Source organism: Euphorbia lathyris, chromosome 9 (assembly GCF_963576675.1).
Source record: "Euphorbia lathyris chromosome 9, ddEupLath1.1, whole genome shotgun sequence".
NCBI lineage: Eukaryota > Viridiplantae > Streptophyta > Magnoliopsida > Malpighiales > Euphorbiaceae > Euphorbia > Euphorbia lathyris.
This window is the reverse complement of record NC_088918.1, coordinates 71,066,465-71,085,665: the sequence shown is the minus strand read 5'-3', so window position 1 is coordinate 71,085,665 and position 19,201 is coordinate 71,066,465.

Sequence of the window (19,201 nt, the reverse complement as noted above, 5' to 3'; positions counted from 1 at the left end):
AAGAAGCACAACAGTAATTACTTATTATTATAACAATTATAATTATTATTAGGGTAAATTACAAAACTATATCAAATGGGAGGCTCATTTACATATTTAACCCATTTACTCAACCTACTACATATCTAGACTGTTTTTGTGTGACTTTTCCATAATACCCTCAATATTTACGCGCGTCCGTCTCCCTCCCGTCTGACTTCGCAGATTCGATCTTATGCGAAGCTAATGTTTGGTTTTACTTGATGAAATTAATAAGCATATGTGAAGCCTGCAAAGCTAATGTTTGGTTTAGTTGATGATTTTAATTAGCATATGCGAAGTCTGGATGTGTTTTGAAGCTAATTCGCGAAGTGGTGTATAACAAAAAATATCAAACAACAACAGATTCTAACATTAAAATCATACATTATCAAAATTTACAGCAAGATTGACGCAATAACAACATTAAAATCATAACATTATCAAAATTTACAACAAGATTGCCACAATAAACTCCTAACAAATCACTTCAAAGTGAACCTGACTAATTTGGATGGAAATTTCTCTCTCTACAGAAAGTCCAGACCTTTTGAGATGGACGTGTCCCATGGTGCACACCAAGATTGGCACAATCTCTCTAACCAATCATTTCAAAGTGAATGTGTCAATCTTGAGGGAGATTTCTCCCTATACAGGAAGGAAAGTCATCTCTCCTGCAGCCCAATACGCCGCATTCCAGAAAGGGATGTTATGTAATCAACCACCTTCAGAAAAAAATAATCGTGTTAGGCAGAGAAAAATACGATTTTGGCTTCACGAAATGAGGATTAGCGAAGCATGCGAATGTAAATATGCAGGGAAAGAGATCATTTTACTTCGCTAATCGATGTTTTCGCGAAGTTTGCGAGGACAGACGATCTACGTCGCATATCGATGCTTTCACGAAGTCTGCGAGTGAAATCATGAACTTTTCTACTCGCAGACTTCGCGAACTAATCAATTCGCGAAGTAGATCATCATGTTTCAGGCTCTTTCTCTTCGCAGATCTTTGCGAAATCATCGACTACGCGAAGTGTATACATGGAAAAACGCAGAAAAAATAGCAGATACTTACATTTTTCGCGCCTTTCACCCTTAAAAGCGACAATAACAATATGATAAACTTGGAAAACGATGGAAATAAAGTAGGATAACCATTTCTTTGATGGTAACAAGAAGAAAGAAACCAATTAACGAGCAGAAACATGAAGATGAAGAACCATGGCTTCGTTTTCTAGGATTAGGAAGTTGCAGAATCAAGAGATCAAGAGAGGAAAAAGAGAAATTCATTGTGATTTGGAGAAATGGTGCAGATTTCGTGCAATTTAAAGGAAGATAGGAAGATCAAAAGTCTTGGAATCATTAATGGAGGAGCCAACAGCCGTTTCGTGCACCCAAAGAGAAGAGGGGAGAGAACGTTCGCGTAAGGGGAAATGGGAAGGTTAGGGGTATTATGGGAAAGTTATACTGACGGCTCCTCCATACTTTTCCTTCTTAAATATGTAAATGAGCCTCCCATTTGAACTATTTTTATAATTTTCCATGATTCGAACCCATGACATCCCTAGTCATAGGTAAGCTCTCAACCACTAGGCTAAGAGCCTTATTACAGTTTTACTAGAATTCAGTTCAATAACCTTTAGTTTAGTTCAGTTTTTTAAATAAGTTTCTTGTTTTTTGTTCGGGTAAATTACACTGACGGCCACTGAACTTTATCCATTTTTAACATTGTGGTTACTGAACTTTACACTTTTTAATACTAGTGGCCACTCAATTTTAACTAACTCCTCAAAATGTCCGTTAACGACCTCAAAATGAAAATATTCAAGAATTAAAGATGTTTAGAACGACATTTACCATGAAACACATTTTTATTTTCCAAAATCATATTTTTTTGGAGTTTCTCTCTTTAAAAATCTAATTTCTCTCTCCTAACAAAACAACACATAAATAACCTCAAAACGAAAATTTTCAAGAATTAAAGTTCCTTAGAATATTATTAACTCTTCGGATTTTTTATTTTTAGACCGTCAATGGTCGTTTTGAGGCGTTGAGTGTCCACCGGTGTTAAAAAGTGTAAAATTCAGTGACCATACTATTAAAAATTGAAGTTTAGTTATCATAATATAAAATGGGTAAAGTTCAGTGGCCATAGGTGTAATTTACCCTTTTTTGTTACAAGGAAAAGTTTATTATTTACGAATTCGTTTATTTAAAATAAAGTACCTTTATCATTGTTTATCAATTTTATAATCTTTTTGATAAGGTGTTTCTATGGTTACTTTGTTTTTTACAAAATAAGTCTTACTTTGTTAAAAACAAAGTAACCATAGCCTAATCCTGGAGTGTAAAATTCATCCAATGGTGAAAACACACAAAGTAAGGCTTACTTTGTCAAAAACAAAGTAAGCATAGCCTTTACCTTTTGATAAATAGATTATATATAAAAAAAAGGAGATTTTATTCTTTTTCCTTTTTTTTCATTACAATATATATTTTTTTTTATCATTTTTCTTGCTTTTAATTTAAATACTAAATTTAATATTTATAATTATTTAGTAATTTAACGTATTTTGAATTTAATTTTTATTATCTTGATTTTTTATTATCTTGATGAAATTATACAAATAAATATATTTCTAATAAGTTTTTTTTTTACATTTGAAATTTCTAACAAATTTATTAGCATGCTCATTCTATGCTCAATACGTATTGGACGGAAAAAATATAAAATCTAAATATTTCATCGAGTTTAGAAGTGTTCCATTTTCAAATTTCTTCTGAAATTGTAAAAAACGTAAAATCTTGTTTTCCGAAATAAATAATATGCAACTGGTACAAAATACAAGAAATAAATTTTTGTGTTTTTAATGATGTCTGAAAATGATCAACTTATCATGTGAGAAAAGAATATTTGTGTTTTTATTTCATTATAACTTTTTAATTTTTTTATTAAATATTTTGAACTAATGAATGTTAATTTTATTTATAAGTTTTATATATTATAAAATGTTTTTATTTCATTATAACTTTTTAATTTTTTTATTAAATATTTTGAACTAATGAATGTTAATTTTATTTATAAGTTTTATATATTATAAAATAAACGTTCAAGTATTTAAAATTAAAGCTTAAAGCACTATGATATATTAGAATCATCATTAGGGTAGAGATTATTCTTCCTTCTCTATATAGGATCCATCCCACCAGGGATGTGGAATTATTGTCTTATAGTTAAGAGTTTCTTTAGATCTAATGTCTCGGGACTAGACCATATTCCAATAGTTAAGGTTTTAATAAAAATATTAATTACCTTCTAAATTAGTTTAGATTTCACCAATTTTGATAGGATAGAGGGTAAATATTACCAAATGATGTGGTTGAATCCTAAAAGTTCATGTTTCAACCTGCAATTACACAGAAGCAATGTCAAAGTGGTGCTACTTGTGCAGGGAACACGCCCTAATATCCAAGTCAATTTGTTGAGAAGACTAGAGGATGACCACAATTAGAGATGTAATCAAGCCAAGTCTTGGCCTGCTTAAGCTCGGCTCACTATAAAATTAACGAGCTCGAGTCAGAGCCGAGCTTTGACTTGCTCAAGCTCGGCTCGCTATAATATTAATGAGTTCGAGTCCGAACGAGCTTTGGCTTGCTCAAGCTTGGCTCAGCTCATTAAGAAATAAACGAGCTTGAGCTCGAGCCGAGCTTCGAGTTTCTTTCGAGTCCAAAATCCTCTTTGAACTTGGTTCATTAAAAAAATTATTTAACTATGAATTGTTTGTGAGTAAATCGTTAATTATATTTATACAGTTGGCTCGTAAATAGCTCTTTAATTGTGCATATAAACAAGCTCACATGCAAAGTTCATGAATAAATGATAGGGGCGTTTCGTCCCTATCTTTTAGCGTGATTTACGGTTTAATTTTGGATTAAATAAATAAGTTTAATTGCAAAAATAGAATGTTTTAATAAAATAACGAAATAAAAATAAAATCCGTACTTTCGGTTAATTATCTTTATTTTTGATTAATTTAGAAAATAAAACGTCAAGCTAACTCGGCTCTCGAGAATTGTATTTCAGTACGAGTAAGGAGCAAAAATCTACCGACATACGCGGGGCGTATCACCCTCCACGTGGGGCGTGGAACACTAAGTCAGAAATAATTGCTCAATCTGCAGGCACCACGTGGGACTTACCCACTGCCACGCGGGGCGTCCTACCTTACACGCGGGGCGTATAAGCAATGATAAGCTCAATCATGAATGTCAGACTGCATGGTCTTCCAAGTCAACTGCTCTCATGCGGGGCGTCCCAACCTACACGCGGGGCGTATATGGGAAGTTCTTCAATCTAAAGTTCCAGGGACTCACATACGCGAGGCATCCGCTAGGCCACGCGAGGCGTAAAAGACACATTTCGAGCCATTAAATCTCAGGAGCTCAACCACGCGGAGCGTACCACAGTCTACGCGGTTCGTGGTTGAGACAACAAGATCTGAATTTGGTCCATATGCAGGAGATTTCTGACGGAATGGGTCAATACGCGGGGCGTCCCCTACCATACGCGGGGCGTATCATGGGAATTCTGCAGAAATAATGTATCTCCATGCTTGTATCTTGTGAACTTACAATTCTACCCCTAGCTTGATGTGTATAAATAAGAGTGACTAGAACTCATTTAGATATCTAGAATTTTATGTATTGAGTTCTTGCTACATAGTTTTAGATTTTATTTCCAGATTTTACATAGCAAAACTCTATCACCTTGAGAGCTTGTTCGTTTATTCCGGCATTCCGTCAAAGTTCTGTTCCATCTCTGTTCACCAAGCTCGAGAGTTCCACCTCCAAGTCCTAAGAGACGAATTTGAGTCCAATTAGCTAGTTCCGAGGGTGGATTCTTCCCTTTTCACTTGCTAATTAGCTTGTACTCTTCCTATGTACTAGGCTTGGTTGTATTCCATATTTACACTTTCCATATTTATAACATATGATTTACGATTTCTATTTCTCTATACGTGTTAATGTTTGCTATTTGTTTTGATATTCGTAATTGATTATTGTGTAGGGGAACGCGATTTCCGACGCCATTCGGGCTATCTTTAGGGATTCATATAGGTGTTGCCTTACCGGAAGTGACGCACCGGAAACCGTAGGAATTGACAAGCCACGAAACTTACGGCCCCTAATTTCTAATCCCAAGCATTACACACGCCTTGCAAGAGTAAATCATCAACCGTATATATTCGGAGTCATTGTTCATCATATTTATAACTTATCACTATCCGTATCGCTTCGTAGAGTCTTTGTTATATAAATCTGTCTCACCCGTAGTTAGGAGTAGTTTGTAGTCGTTTCCCAAATCAACTCAACCGCTTAGATAACGTATAAAACCGAGTCGTTTAATACTTGTAGTTATAAATCCCGTGGATTCGATACCCGGTCTTAACCGGATTATTACTTGATACGACGGGGTACACTTGCCCCTAAGTAGTAGCGTCTAGTAGAGATAGAGCATTTAGGAAGATCACATCCATAGTCATAACGAACTTATCATAATATATATTCATAAGCTCTACCTAGGCGCCACACGCATCAAGTTTTTGGCGCCGTTGCTGGGGATTTATAATTTCTTGCAATATTAGACAAAAACGTTTTATTGTTAGTCTAAGCATTATCTTTGTATAAATTGTTTATATATACTTTTTACTAACAACATTCTTTCTTGTTTATAATTTTTCCATTTATTTATTTTATGCACACCCGATCTCGGAGTGATACTCTCGTTCCTATTGATCTTGAAATTGAACGTACTCTTTGTAGGATTCGGAGAGAGAAAATGGCAAACCTCAACAATGAAGCTAACCAACCCGAGGTCAACCAAAGGCCGCCGGTGCAACCCGTGAATAACAACCGCAATGGTGGAGGCAATGACATGCGCTCGATGATGGAGATTCTTGCTCCGCATCGCCCTCAAAACCCCAACGGAATCGTCGCCCCCACCATTCCGGCCAACACATATGAAATCAAGACTAACATGATCCAACAGCTTGGCCAGTTCAGAGAGGAACCCCATGAAAACCCTAACGAACATCTCGATAAATTTCTTATGTGTGCCAAAACGTTTCGGCAAAACGGTGTTCTGGTTGAGGCCGTCCGCCTAAAGTTGTTTCCTTTCTCTTTGACAGGACAAGCATTGGAGTGGTTGCACTCGTTGGAGGCGGGGTCGATTACATCATGGTAGGAGCATGAGAAGGAGTTCCTTTCTTACTATTTCCCGCCCTCCATAACGGTTAAGTTAAGGAACGACATCACTACCTTTCGACAGCTCGAGCACGAGGCCCTTCATGCGGTTTGGGCGAGATTCCGAAAGTTGCTTCGAAGCTGTCCGCACCATGATATCCCCAAGCATGATTTGGTAAGTACATTTTATCACGGATTAACGCCTACTAACCGTGCTACCGTGGATTCCGCGGCAGGTGGGGACCTATTTAGGAAGTCGGCCAGCGAAGCATATGAGCTCATCCACGAGCTCGCAAGGAAAAGCGTAAGTGGCAAGAAGATCGGCTTGCCGGACCCCCGCGACATCAAACGTTCGCCGTGGAGAAAGGGGCTCCAAAAAGTTCCATGGTGGAAATGAATAAAAAACTTGACGCTTTGATAGCATAGTTGAGCCTCAACAAAATTGCACAGGTCCTGATGTGCAATCATTGCGGTGGAGATCATGACGAACTCCTACTCACACCACCACAATAACAATGACAGCGGATGGAGGCCTCGATACCAACACCCTAACTTGTCGTACAACAATAATAAAAATGTATTGAGGCCCCCACCCGACTTTCATCAAGAATATCAGGAAAATGGGCTAGGGCAATCACAAACCATGACCGGTGGTCGGGACACTCAGCCTCCCGACAACGTGCATGGCCAGTCGGTAACATCCTTGTTAAAGGACATCCTAACCCGTCTTGCCGATAGTGAGGTGTTTTACAGGGACCCTAGCCGCCAGGTAGCCCATTTGAATCGTCAACAACAGGAGAGGCCATTAGGAACTCTCCCGGCAAACACCGAGCAAAACCCGCGGGGCAAAAATAGAGAGTCCGGACAAGCAATAACTCTCCTAAACGGTAGAAGTTTGGACCCATCAAGTTCCAACTCGGACAACTTGCAGTAAGCCGCCGCATGAGAAAGTCGAGCTACTCCGACTCTAAACGTAGCACCGGTTTGAATTTCTCAAACCTGCTGTTTATATGTATCATATCCGTTGTCTTTCGTTTCGTTTCTTGTAAATCAAAAACCACGAAAAAAACAAATCCCTCGCTAATCCAAAGTGCTTACACGGGGCGTACACACCATCACGCCCCGCGCAGCCGAGTCCCTGACGCTGTTTTAACTACTCACGCGGAGCGCACGCACCAGTGCGCCCCGCATAGCCAAGCTTTTGATCTTTTTAATAAGTTCAAACGAATGGCCACACGGGGCGCCCCTCTAAGTGCGCCCCACGTATCTGAGACTCTGGCCCAAATGTACTTAAAATGACGCTCCTACACGGGGCTCCCCCCGAGGTACGCCTCGCGTAGGACCTACCTTCAGGGTCCTTTTTCAATTCTATCTTTATTTTTGTTTTTGTTTTTCTTTTCTTTTGCGACATCCTTGGAATAGACGTCATTTTAATAACCCGGAGGACCGTGCAACCCCGCACTCACCGTTTGTTTTGCACTAACAAAAACAAAAATAAAAATCAAATAAACAACAAAATAATTAAACTAATTTATTGATTCGTAAATTTTTTCCGACACACTACCTCCCTCAGAAAGTAATTAAAAGTTCCGTTATTTGTTCTTAAATGAAAAGACGTTAACACAAAGGATCGGTTTAATTAAGAAATTTTAGTCTTGATTCTGAAGTTATAGAATTTATGCAAAGCCTAGGTTCGTACTAAACAAAAGCATTGAGTCCTAACCCACAGGTCATCTCTATAATGAAATTTAAAAAGGCAATAAAAACGGGATAGTTGAAAATTTGACGAGAACTTGAACGTACACAATTTAACCTGAATTTTTTGTGAGGTATTTTTTAGCCTAAAAGAGTTCGTACGAGAACTCTATTTCTTTCACAATTTTTCGAGAGCTTTGACTTCACTCTATTCATAAAGTTTACACCTAATACCGGGTTAAGTACACTTATTTTGGTAAAAATGGCAATAGATGATAAAACGAACCCACTTAGGCTAATTCTTTTCTTAAATTACTTTTCTCGTTTTCATTAACCTCTAGGAAACCCCCTCGAGCCTATTAACCGACTTCTTTGTTAATACCTTTTTAACATCTAACCCTTTTTTTCCTCGTGTTCAAATACCAACAAAATCAAATCGCACCAAAATTACCCGAAATAAGCCAAGGCCTTGGCAAGTAAGCACCATAAGCTTTCGAAATCGTTTTTGTGCCGCTCTCAAAAACAAAAAGAAAAAGAAAGACACAATAAAGAGCAAAAAGGAATTCTCAAGCTCCACCCGAGAAATTTCGAGTTACATTTTACGAACTCGCTAAGGCCAAAATAAAAACACGGTGCGATCATCAAAATGGTGTTTGAACTCGAGTTTCTAAAAATTTAACCACTAAAAAGCCACCCACATTACAACCCCCCTCCGGGTTCATTTTTAATATTGCCTAGACCATAACATAGGAGGAAAAACCTGGATGAAAATGCAAACTCAAAGTGACTTCGAGTAAGTGCAAAAGCACCGACCCACCAAAATTTGAACGTAAGAGTGAAATCCCTTGGTGAGGTACAATCGGGTTCTCAAAAGATAATCGACCCCCGTTAATATTGCCTATTAAATTTGATCATGGAGGTCTCAAACAAGTTTTGGTTACTCAATTGTTGGCGTAGGTACTTACCGAAAACTTTGCTTAAAACTTTAGCTTCGGAATCACGCACTTGGTAAAACCAACCGACGGTTTGTTTCTTAATGATCTCAATCTCTTGTCTTTCGATTTCTTTTACTTGAGGACAAGTAAAACTTTAAAGTCCGAGGAGGTTTGATAGGGGCGTTTCGTCCCTATCTTTTAGCGTGATTTACGGTTTAATTTTGGATTAAATAAATAAGTTTAATTGCAAAAATAGAATGTTTTAATAAAATAACGAAATAAAAATAAAATCCGTAATTTCGGTTAATTATCTTTATTTTTGATTAATTTAGAAAATAAAACGTCAAGCTAACTCGGCTCTCGAGAATTGTATTTCATGTACGAGTAAGGAGCAAAAATCTACCGACATACGCGGTGCGTGGAACACCAAGTCAGAAATAATTGCTCAATCCGCAGGCACCACGCGGGACTTACCCACTGCCACGCAGGGCGTCCTACCTTACACGCGGGGCGTATAAGCAATGATAAGCTCAATCATGAATGTCAGACTACATGGTCTTCCAAGTCAACTGCTCTCACGCGGGGCGTCCCAACCTACACGCGGGGCGTATATGGGAAGTTCTTCAATCTAAAGTTCCAGGGACTCACATACGCGAGGCGTTCGCTAGGCCACGTGAGGCGTAAACGACACATTTCGAGCCATTAAATCTCAGGAGCTCAACCACGCGGAGCGTACCCCAGTCTACGCGGGGCATGGTTGAGACAACAAGATCTGAATTTGGTCCACATGTAGGAGATTTCTGACGGAATGGGTCAATACGTGGGGCATCCCCTACCATACGCGGGGCGTATCATGGGAATTCTGCAGAAATAATGTATCTCCATGCTTGTATCTTGTGAACTTACAATTCTACCCCTAGCTATGTGTATAAATAAGAGTGACTAGCACTCATTTAGATATCTAGAATTTTATGTATTGAGTTCTTGCTACATAGTTTTAGATTTTATTTTCAGATTTTACATAGCAAAACTCTATCACCTTGAGAGCTTGTTCGTTTATTCCGGCATTCCGTCAAAGTTCCGTTCCATCTCCGTTCACCAAGCTCGAGAGTTCCACCTCCAAGTCCTAAGAGACGGCCTTGAGTCCGGTTAGCTAGTTCCGATGGTGGATTCTTCCCTTTTCACTTGCTAATTAGCTTGTACTCTTCCTATGTACTAGGCTTGGTTGTATTCCATATTTACACTTTCCATATTTATAACATATGATTTACGATTTCTGTTTCTCTATACATGTTAATGTTTGCTACTTGTTTTGATATTCGTAATTGATTATTGAGTAGGGGAACGCGATTTCCGACGCCATTTGGGCTATCTTTAGGGATTCATATAAGTGTTGCCTTACCGGAAGTGACACACCGGAAACCATAGGAATTGACAAGCCACGGAACTTACGGGCCCTAATTTCTAATCCCAAGCATTAGACACGGCTTGACTAGGAACCACGTGGTCTAAGTACTTCACGGGTCGTTCAGTCTACACGTAGTCGTCATTGCAATAGTAAATCATCAACCGTATATATTCGGAGTCATTGTTCATCATATTTATAACTTATCACTATCCGTATCGCTTCGTAGAGTCTTTGTTATATAAATCTGTCTCACTCGTAGTTAGGAGTAGTTTGTAGTCGTTTCCTAAATCAACTCAAAGTATTCACCGCTTAGATAACGTATAAAACCGAGTCGTTTAATACTTGTAGTTATAAATCCTGTGGATTCGATACCCGGTCTTAACCGGATTATTACTTGATACGACGGGGTACACTTGCCCCTAAGTAGTAGCGTCTAGTAGAGATAGAGCATTTAGGAAGATCACATCCATAGTCATAACGAACTTATCATAATATATATTCATAAGCTCTACCTAGGCGCCACACACATCAAGTTTTTGGCGCCGTTGCCGGGGATTTATAATTTCTTGCAATATTAGACAAAAACGTTTATTGTTAGTCTAAGCATTATCTTTGTATAAATTGTTTATATATACTTTTTACTAACAACATTCTTTCTTGTTTATTTAGGATCGAAACTTTGCGGGACGAGATGACAATTTTAGAAATTAAAAAAACTAGCTTTTAACCACAATTATATAAATATTAAAAAAAATCCACAATTACGTGTATATTAAATAATAAAGAAAATTCTTTACCCACCGGATGTGATTTAAACACATGACTTCTTCAATCATAGCTATAATCCCGATTACTATGCTAGGAGCTTTTCATCACCATAAACTTATTAACGATAAACAATTCTATCATATAAAAATATATTTTTAAAAAAATAAAATATTATTGAAATTATGCTGAACATCCATATTTTTTTTTAATAATTTGTTAAAATCAAAATATCAAAATAAAACTGTACACATATTACTGAAATATAAATGTAATTATTTCATTAATATTATTATTTTCAAACTTTTTTTCTCGATTTTCCTTTTCAACTCAAATACAATTTAGAATTCATTAATTTCTAAATAACAATCCAAACTCTTATAGCTTTAAGATCTTTGATGAAAATGTTACATGTAACATTTATAAAATTACACAATAAATGTGTTTACTAATAAAAATCAACACATAAATCATTTTACTAACAATTTCAAGAATTTAAATATAGTTCGGATCAACACTCAGCAGGAAATGACTGACAATTTTAGAGATTAAAAAAAATTCATCCCGTCTTATGGAGAATTCTTGTACCATTAGAACGGGTAAATTACACCCATAGCCACTGAACTTTACCCATTTTCAATAAAACAATAATGAAAAAGTAATTAATTCCATGTCATTGGGAAAAGATATTAAACCACAGGTTAAATTGCATTGCTAAATACCGTCCTCAAATTACTTATCACCGTCCCCATTTGGACTTTTTTCCCCTTCTCATAATTTTGATAAAAAACTGAAAATTCTCTCTCCAAAATCATAAACCCGAACAACAATAATTGAAATTATGAAAATAATTGATGTGTGACAACCCGAATCTTAGAAATGGATGATTACAAGTCGAAAACATTAAAATTTACGTTTTTTTTATCAAAGAACTCATGAAAATAATATATAATTTTTATGACGATTTTGTATTTTTCGTCATAAAAAATTGGAGATTTTTGCATTTTTCATCATAAAAAATTGAACAATTTAGTATTGTTCGTTACTAAAAGTTTTACGATTTTGTACTGGCCAAAATTTGGCCTAAAAAATGTCGCATCCATTCGGCCCATGGCGGGAAAGGATGTCGCATCCGTTCCCACCATGGGCCGAATGGATGCGACATCCGCTTAGGCTAAATTTTGGCCGATTCTCTCAATTTTTTTCAGTTTTGAAAAATAATTATACAAAAGGTAAAATTGTCTAAATAGGGGCGGTGATAAGTAATTTATGGTGATAAATAGCAAAACCCTTTTTAAATTATAAGTTGAAATATAAAGTAATACCGAAAGTGTAATGGAGGATATTTGAATAACCAAAAATTCCTATTCTAGGCTTTTTGAAATTCAAAGTAAATAATAAAAGAAAAATTTAGAAAAAATATTCAAAGTAAATGCTTCTTTTTATTGTTAGGCATTTTATGATTTTAATTAATCATTCTTGGAAAAGACAATTTGTATTAAATGTTTCACATTCACGTTTTTTTATAATAATGAAAATTAAAGAAAAAAAAAACTATGTAGAATTACTTAAGGTTAGAATAGTCTATTTAACTAATAAAAAAAATCTATCTATTCTATCCTCTAAGGGGACGTTTGGTTTGGGGGTTTCAGGAAAGGGTAAGGGAAATGAGAGGCTCCATTCCCTTTGTTGGTGTTTGTTTTGCTAATTAAATGATTCCCTTTACCCTTTTTTAGTTTTAGGTTTACCCCTAACTCCTCTAACCCATTCACAACTTCCCCCTAAGGTTTTCTATTCCCTTTCCCCCATCTTTCTAACCTACACTCCTTATAAAATTCTACTTTACTCCATATTTTATTTTTTATTTTTATTTTTGTCTCTATATTTTTTTATTTTTACATTTCTTTATCTTTGGATTAATTTCATTTTTGTTATATATTTTTAATTTTTTTACTCAAAAAATATTTTTTGACTAAATTTTACTTTTTTTTTATTTTTGTTTAATCCTTATATTTTTTTATCACTAGATTAATTTCACTTTTGATCCTTATAATTATTTATTTTTACCTTTTTACCCTGAAAAATAATTTTGACCAATTTTTTTTCTTTTATCATATTATTCAGTTTTAATATTTATTTTTAATTATTTTAAAATAATTATTTTCTCTTTTTTTTGGTAGAAAAAGGAAAGGAAAAACAAACAAAAAACAACTACCCTGGGATTAGCCTAGGGAAGCTAACCCCAATCATATCCTCTAAAAGAAGAGGAGAAAGAAAGATAGGAGAAACAGTAAGGGTAGTAACACCTAACATCCCCTCATGGCCTGCCGCCGCCAAGCGATCTGCGACACGGTTCTGCTCTCTGAAAATGTGACTGAACTCTAAGATCTCAAAGGAGGAGCAAAGCCTTTTAATCGCTTTGATAAGGTTGCGGCTATTAAGACCCATAACATGATTTTCAGAAATCATTTTGATGGCCTCCATGTTATCAGACTCCACCGAAAGCCTCTTAACACCCAGCCTTTTAGCAAGTTTGATACCAGTGAGAATGCCCTAGAGCTCCGCTGAGAAGGAAGATCCCAACCCCAAATTCTGGGTGAACCTAGAAAGCCAGGCGCCCCCTGCATCTCTAAGAACACCTCCGGCAGCAATCTTACCATTGCTGAGGCAGGAGCCATCAGTATTTATGCATTTTCTTTGATTAATTTTAACTTTTATGAACTTTATATTATTATCAATAAGGGTAGCAAGTGAATGACGTTTTGGATTGTTTGGGATTATATATGAAGTTATTTCACGTTTTATAGAAACTATAGTAAAAGAGTTGAATTTTTTTTTAATTATATATGAAATTAAAAAAATAGTTTTGATTCCCTATTTGAACCAAACATCCACAAAGGGAATATGGTGGAATTGCATTCCCTTTCCTAAACATATCCAAACACATAGGGGTATGAATGCTCATTCCTTTCCTTTCCTTTAGTTTCCCTTTCTTGATTCCTTTTCCCTTACCCATTGTGAACCAAACGCCCCCTAAATTTCTAACCATCTATCTTTATTGTCTAATTAATTACAAACATTAAAACCACCAAAAACAATAACATTAACATATATTGAGTTGTGTGATTTGGTGCTGAGTTCAGGAATAGACTCCCAAGTGTTATTTCTTAACTCAACGTTAGAAACAACTTTAGTTGCTGATCAATTAAAACTGCCTCTGACTTTACCAATATCATTGTGCTAAGAATCAAGTGAAAAACTTTAACTCATAACTCGAACAAGTCAGTCTAAAAGAGAAAAATTTTAAATAGTTCCTTTAACCCCCTTTAGGTACTTATTCTCATATCACAAGGGACCAACAATAATGAATCTACAAAATAGTATGTAGGTCAAACGCGACCGGAGTCCGAGGAACCCACTTTGATACCTAAATCATTTTCTGATTTAGGACCGAATAAGAGGATAATAATAGGTTAAAGATAGTAGTTAACATACCAAACCTTGTGCCCATATTTATCTATTTATAGTGTTTATTTAGGTTTAGAGTTGTCACCTCTTTATGAATCCTTATGTAGATAGGATTCATTGTCCCTCAACGAGTCCGAATTGTATGAGAAATCTTTTATGTAATACGATTTCGAAAGATTCCTTTGTCATTGGAGGTTTAGAACCCCACTAGCAGTACTGGGCTGATGTTGTTGGGCTTGGACCACCGTAGGTGTGTTTGGACTGTCGCTATTGGTATTGGACCATGGCTCCATGCGTGTATAATGGGCTTTAATGAGAATGACGTTGATGTCACGCACGTGGTATCATTTTGCATGATATCATTTAGTTTTCTATCGAGGACTATCACACAGATTCTATGGTATCAATAAGTTTGATAGTTTTTACTTTATTTAAAGTTTCTTATTCTTTACGGTATTGCTTACTATATGGATAGTCGTTGTCTCTCTTCTTACATGGATGTGTTGTGGTCTCTCTCCCTATATGGGTGTGAGCATTGTGATGAAATTATGTTGCCTTTGCTCAGTATGTTGCAGGTGGAGTCCACGTTGTGTGGTATAGAATCACGGACCGGAAGCCACAGACCGACTTTTTTTTCGTAAATCCAAAACACGAACTTTTGATATTTATTTAATTTATTATTATTATTATTATTTACATTGTTTCCATATTATTATTAGTGTTTTAATTTACCTAATTATTATTATTATTATGTGTAAATAATTTAAGAGAGTTTAAAAATAATTTTCGGTTAATAATTTTCACTTTTTTTTGACAACCAATGAAGCATATATTAAGAATCAAGAAGAAGCATATTACAAATAAAATCAGGGGGTACAGAAAACCACTCACCCCGATGTAAAGGTAAAATACTAATTCTAGCTAACAAATGAGCAACAGAGTTTGCAGAACGACAGACAAATCGAATAGAGCAATTAAAAAACTCGTTCAATGAAAAATGACAATCATTGGCTAAGGCGTTAAAAGGAGATGAAACCTCTAACGGGCGGGCCATAGACTGTACCACGATCAAAGAATCTGATTCAATGATTACATCCTTCCATCTGCGGTCTTTGATCCAACTGAGAGCTTCACGGGTCGATAGCGCTTCAATGAACGATGCATCTTGATAATTCTGCAAGGTACCATTTTTAGCCGCAACAAACCGGCCCAACTCGTCCCGAACGATACACCCAAACCCAGCCACATTCTCGTCCGCAAATGACGCACCATCCACATTCAGTTTTAGAAAGCCTGTTGGAGGACGCTGCCACACCGTCAGGATTGGCACAGCCGGACTGCTTAAAGGAGAAACCGATGCCTGCGCTTTCTTCCAGGCCTGTAGAAAGGAACCGGCCGAATGGTACAGGATCGAGGCTTGTGGATCCTTCCGATTCCACACAATGTTGTTTCTATAACACCAAATAATCCACCATAAAACCGCTACAAGCTCAACAAGCTCCACCGATTTAGAGAAGATCCAGCCCCAATAATAAAAAATGTTATGAAATTGGGTTCCCACATCCCCAATAGGCGAAAGAGTCCAAATAGCTCGAGCCATAGTACATTTGAGAAAAATATGATAAGAATCTTCCACCGCCCCATGACAGAGCTCACATAAATCTGAGATAGGAACCCTCCGGGCTTTCAGCGCGACTTTAGAAGGGAAACAGTTAGCAAGAACCCACCAAAGAAGGTTCTTAACTTTAGGGGGCACTTTAAGATTCCAAACTTTATTCCATACTGGAGAATCAATAAACCAATTTGTTCCAAATCCAGACATAAGCTTTCGGTACCCACTTTTAACTGTATAGTTGCCCCATCGGTCATCCTTACAGTACCACACATCATGATCAACCCGATTAGATAAGGGGATAGGGAGAATAAGTTCTGCATCCTGAGGAACAAAAATGCCCGAAACTAACCCAACATCCCATGACCACCGACCCTCATCCATAAGATCAGCCGCCACTTCCACCCCTAAACCATCCAATTTTTCACTTTCAATATATGGAAAATGATCGTCAGGGAGCCACGGGTCATCCCAAATCCGGACCTCACCACCCGCCCCTACAAACCTGCGAATACCTGACTTTAACAACTCTTGAGCACCCATAATACTATGTCAGATAAAGCTAGGCCCATCAGATAACGATGCATCAAGAAAAGAGTTATTCGGATAATAAAGAGCCTTAAAAACTCGTGCCACAAGAGACTCATGATTTGAGCTAAGTCGCCAACCTTGTTTAGCCAATAAAGCTAAGTTGAAATTATGCAACTTTCTGAACCCCATTCCACCAAATTTTTTAGGACATCACAACTTATCCCACGATTTTCAGTGTAAACTACCTTTACCCGAACCATCTGATCCCCACCAAAAAGAATTCATCAACTTCTCTAGATCATCACAGATATTCATAGGAAATAGGAAGAGACTCATAGCATAAGTAGGAAGCACCTGCACTACTGATTTGATCATAATCTCCTTTCCTGCTCTTGATAGAAACTTGGCTTTCTAACTCTTCAATCTAGACCGCACCATGTCCTCAGCAAAGCCAAAAACCTGTGACCTATTCCTTCCCACCACCGAAGGTAGACCCAGGTACTTATCCGGGAGGGCTACAGTGGAAACCCCCAAGATATTACTAGTTTCTGCACACCCACCATCTGGGCAGTTTCGACTGAAAGATATAGAGGATTTTGATAAATTTATTTTCACTTAAGCAATGTTTACATGGTGAAAATAACACAAAATAAATAAATAAAAAAGGACATCCATATAGTTATACAATGTTTATATGGTACTGCAGGGGCAAAACAGTTTCTGCAGGTTAAAATTGTGAGGTGAATAAAAAATATACCTTTTAATCTTACGCTAGGGTTAAAAAAGGAAACTAGCAAGATAAAGGAGAAGGAACGAGAGAGGCGCGTGGGTATAGAGATGATGAATTATCTTTTTCACTTTTTTCCTATTTAAACCCTCACCCTCGTCCCTCATTTCTCCGCCTCCTCCACCTTCCTTCCTCCCACTCTCACTTACTCAGAGCACTACAACAATGGCTTTCAACTATTTAAACCCTAATTCTCCTCCTATTTAAACCCTCATTTCTCCGCCTCCTCCACCTTCCTTCCTCCCCCTCTCACTTACTCAAAGAACTACAACAATGGCTTTCAACTGTTTAAACCCTAATTCTCCTCCTGTTTAAACCCTCATTTCTCCGCCTCCCCCACCTTCCTTCCTCTCCCTCTCACTTACTCAGAGCACTACAACAATGGCTTTCAACTGTTTAAACCCAAATTCTCCTCCTGTTTAAACCCTCATTTCTTCGCCTCCTCCACCTTCCTTCCTCCCCCTCTCACTTACCCAGAGCACTACAACAATGGCTTTCAACTGGTTAAACCCTAATTCTCCTCCTGTTTAAACCCTCATTTCTCCGCCTCCTCCACCTTCCTTCATCCCCCTCTCACTTACTCAGAGCACTACAATAATGGCTTTCAACTATTTAAACCCTAATTCTCCTACTGTTTAAACCCTCATTTCTCCGCCTCCTCCACCTTCTTTCCCCCCTTCTCACTTACTCAGAGCACTACAACAATGGCTTTCAACTGTTTAAACCCTAATTCTCCTCCTGTTTAAACCCTTATTTCTCCGCCTCCTCCACCTTCCTTCCTCCGCCTCTCGCTTACTCAAAGCACTACAACAATGGCTTTGAACTGTTTAAACCCCAATTCTCCTCCTGTTTAAACCCTCATTTCTCCGCTTCCTCCACCTTCCTTCCTCCCCCTCTCACTTACTCAGAGCACTACAACAATGGCTTTCAACTGTTTAAACCCCAATTCTCCTCTTGTTTAAACCTTTATTTCTCCGCCTCCTCCACCTTCCTTCCTCCCCCTCTCACTTACTCAGAGCACTACAACAATGGCTTTCAACTGTTTAAACCCCAATTCTCCTCTTGTTTAAACCCTTATTTCTCCGCCTCCTCCACCTTCCTTCCTCCCCATCTCACTTACTCAAAGCACTACAACAATGGCTTTCAACTGTTTAAACCCTAATTCTCATCCTGTTTAAACCCTCATTTCTCCGCCTCCTCCACCTACCTTCCTCCCCCTCTCACTTACTTAGAGCACTACAATAATAGCTTTCAACTGTTTAAACCCTAATTCTCCTCCTGTTTAAACCCTCATTTCTCCGCCTCCTCCACCTTCCTTCCTCCCCTCTCACTTACTCAGAGCACTACAACAATGACTTTCAACTGTTTAAACCCTAATTCTCCTCCTGTTTAAACCCTTATTTCTCCGCATCCTCCACCTTCCTTCCTCCCCCTCTCACTTACTCAGAGCACTACAACAATGGCTTTCAACTGTTTAAACCCCAATTCTCCTCCTGTTTAAACCCTTATTTCTCCACCTCCACCTTCCTTCCTCCCTCTCTCACTTACTCAGAGCACTACAACAATGGCTTTCAACTGTTTAAACCCTAATTCTCCTCCTGTTTAAACCCTCATTTCTCGCCTCCTCCACCTTCCTTCCTCCCCCTCTCACTTACTCAGAGCACTACAACAATGGCTTTCAACTGTTTAAATCCTAATTCTCCTCCTGTTTAAACCCTCATTTCTCCACCTCCTCCACC